The sequence below is a fragment of the Colobus angolensis genome, unplaced genomic scaffold, assembly GCF_000951035.1.
Source record: "Colobus angolensis palliatus isolate OR3802 unplaced genomic scaffold, Cang.pa_1.0 Scaffold634, whole genome shotgun sequence".
In the NCBI taxonomy this organism is placed as follows: domain Eukaryota; kingdom Metazoa; phylum Chordata; class Mammalia; order Primates; family Cercopithecidae; genus Colobus; species Colobus angolensis.
The window spans coordinates 179,769-183,568 of NW_012119977.1; positions in this window are offsets into that span (position 1 = coordinate 179,769).

Genomic DNA, 3,800 nt, shown 5'->3' on the forward strand with positions numbered 1-3,800 from the left:
GCCCAGCTAATTTTTGTATTTTTAGTAGAGATGTGGTTTCACCATGTTGGCCAGGGTGGTCTCCATCTCTTGACCCCATGATCTGCCCGCCTCGGCCTCCCAAAGTGCTGGGATCACAGTCATAAGCCACCGCACCTGGCCAATATGCTTTCTCTTTATCTCTTCTCTTAACATGTCAATTATATTACTTTAAAAAATGCTTTTAGTGGTAGCACTAGAGTTTCCAATAAACATTTTTAACTAATTTAACTCTACCTTCAAATAACATTATTCTACATCACATGTACCACAAGTATCTTAGAATATTCCCAATTTCTGCTTCCTATCTCTTATGACAATGCTGTCTTTCACTTCACTTATTCATATGCTATACTCACCCAATACACTGTCTGTCTTATCCATTAAGTAGTTACTTTTTAGATCAATTAAGAATAAAAAACTAAAAACTTTTATTTTACTTTCATTCATTCTTTCTCTAATGTTCTTGCTTTATGTAGACCCAAGTCTTTGATGCATGTCATTTTTCACTTTCTTTTTCTATGACACACTTTTAAAATAAAACATTTATTGTTATTCAAATCTTCTGCTGTTAGGGAGTTCCCTCAGTTTTTCCTTCTCTGTGAAAGTCTTTATTTCTCCCTTACTTTTGAAGGATAATTTGACTGGATATAGAATTCTAGATTATATTCCCTTCAACACTTTGAGTATTACAATCTGCTCTCATCTTGCTTGTATGTTTTTTTCTGATGAGAAGTTTACTGTAATTCTCATCTGTGTTCTGTTAAAGATAGGTAAGGTGATTTCTTTCTTCCAGTTTCTTTCAAGAGTTTTCTTTGTCTTTGGTTTCCTGCAGTTTGAATATAAAATATCTAGGTGTGGAGTTTTTGATATTTATCTTTCTTGGTCTTCTCTAGGTTTCCTGGATCTGTGGTATGTTGTCTGTGAATAATTTTGGAAAACTCTCAGCCATTATTACTTCAAATATTTTTTCCCCTCCATTCTGTCTTTCTTCTTCTGGTATTCTATTTACACCTATGTTACAACTTTTGAAATTCTCTCACAGTTCTTGGTTGCTTTGTTCTGGGTTTTAAGTTTTTCATTCTTTTTTCTCTTTGTATTTCAGCTTGGGAAGTTTCAATTGATCTATCTCTAAGCTCACTGATTATTTCCCTGGCCCTGTCTCATGTCCTGATGAACCCCTTAAAGATATTCTTCAGCGTTTTTGATCTCTAGTATTTCCTTTTGAATCTTTGTAGGGTGTCCATGTCTATGCTTATACTACTTATCTGTTCTTGTATGTAGTCTATTTTTGCCATCAGAACCCTTCACATATTATCGTAGTTATTTTAAATTCACTGACTGATTATTAGAACATCTGTGTTATATCTGAATCTGGTGCTGCTGGTTGCTTTCTCTTTAGACTGTGTTTTTCTTGTGTCTTAGCATGACTTGGAATTTTTTTGTTGAAAGCCAGATGTGATATGTTGAATAATACAAACAGATTAAGTAGGCTGTTGGTGTGAGGTTTTATGTTAATCTGACTAAAATTGGCAGTGTGCTTATTTTTTGCTGTAGTTATAGGTATTAAAGGCTTCAGAGTCCTCTAACGTCCTTGTATTTGTCTTCCCTGTTGATATTGGGCTTCTGTAAGAACTCCTTGAAGAGAGAGAGTCTGGGTCTTGCAGGTTTTCACCTGTGATTCACTGTGATTATATTATAGCCCTGCAGGTGTGATGAAAGGGCATGGAGGAGGTGAAGCATTTTATAATATTTTGATTAAATATTAATAATGCATCTCGTCTGTGAATCTCTGGATTCACCTATCTTTCCAGATTTGAGGGTGATTTTCCCTGTGACCTCAGTTCTCTTATTGATCCAAAAAAAGTCATTGACTTTCAGTATGTTTAGCTTTTTCTTGTTGTAAGGACAGGTGTGATGACTTCCACACTCCTTACCTGTTGGAGGTAAAACTAGAAGTCCTTCTGGTAGGCTTTTGTGGGAAATGTGACTGGACATAATGTAGATGAGTAATAGAATAAGGAGAAAATTTTCAGTCTTGGAATGAGTGGCCTGAGAGTTATGCTAATTGAGGAGTTACTCAGGAGCATTTGAGTGCATTTTCAGGGCAAAATTAACACTGCCTATCAAGGGGCTCAGGTGGATTCCCACAAAAGAAGAAATTTGCATGGTGCAGTAGCCTCATGAAAGTGGGAGGAGGACCATTGGTAGAAACTGCTGATCTCTTCCTCTAAAGGAAATAACCACACCTTACATTGACTCTCATCTGAATCATTAAGCTCAAATTGCTAGGAGATAAAAAACTGGGGAAATGTCAGGAGAGAACACTTCTTCCCCATGGCTGCTTCATTCCAGGCAACTCAATTAGCTTTAAACTCTGGGTTTATCTCTGTCCTCTCACTCTTCTCCAGGAACTGAAGAGTGGCTTACCCTTGATGAGTTTGGAAGAGAAACCAGGAATGTATAGTTCAGCCCCTTCACTTCTCTTTGGAGCTGGTTACCTGTAGAAAGCACCCATTCTGATCTGCTCCTCCAAGTTGTTTAAAGAGTCAGGCCCCATCTGGGGCAAGACTGCAGTGTTCCATGCTGCCTATACTCAGGTGAGCCTACCTATTTCTCGTTTTGTAATTCAAAACTCTATTGGTACCCTGTACCTAAGTCATGTCATGCAAACTATGCTTTATCAGCAATAAAAGGAATATTATTATTTTTATCCGTTTGACTATTTTTAATGGATTTTTAAAATTTCTGAATACTTTTGTTGCAGTCTCACCAATGCACTACAAAGTAGTTGTCTCTCATGAGGTGTTACCCAGAGTTCTTTGTCTCATGACCAAGAAAATTAAGGGGCATAGACAGAAAGGATGAGGTTGGAGTGAAAGTCGAATAAGCGAAAGAAGAAAGTTCTCTGCCGTGGAGAGGTGACCCAAAAGAGGGTTGTCATTTTACAGCCGAATACTAAGTCTCTTATAAACAGGCTAGTAGGGCAAGATATTTCATTTACATAAGACTCTAAAAACTGGTTGGGAGTAGGTGTTTCATTTGCATGAAGTGTGAATTCTTGACAGCTCCTCCCTGTCCTTTTAGTACACATGTGAACTCTTAGCTTAAGTTACCCCATGTTGTTTAATTTCCCTTACTGAATGTGTTTAAGGGGGCAGAATTTCCCATTGCTGGGTTCTGTGTTACTCCTCTTAGACATGTTTCAAGCAACCTCCCCTCCCCCTCCCCCTGTGCAAACTCCCTTATCTGAGTATGTCCAAAAAGGAAACAAATGTACTCACTGAAGCCCACTGTGTATTTGTAACCCTTGCTAATTACACAGAAGGCATCTTTATGGTGGACCTTGCCTCCTTATCTATGCTTGAAGTCTGATCTTTCAGGCTGTTCTTTTGTTGATAAAAAAAGAATTCTATGGAGGACTTGTTCTAGTTATCTGCCTAATTGGTTCCTTTTTTTCCCTTCACTTTTAGATTGAACAGAAGAGTTGAAAAGGTAGTATACAGTATTCTGAAATACTGCTGACACAGATTCCCCTATTCTTAATATATTACATTACCATGGTAATTTTGTCACAACTAAGAAACCAACATTGGTACATAATGATTAACTAAATTCCAGGCTTTATTAGATTTCACTATTATTTCCACTAACGCTTGTTTTCTGTTCCAGGATCAATTTAGTCATCGATTGGTTTAGAACAGTTTTGTTTCTTGTTCTTTATTATTTACTGTTTTCTTTTTTTTTTCTGACCCAGATTCCCCTATTCTTAATATATTACA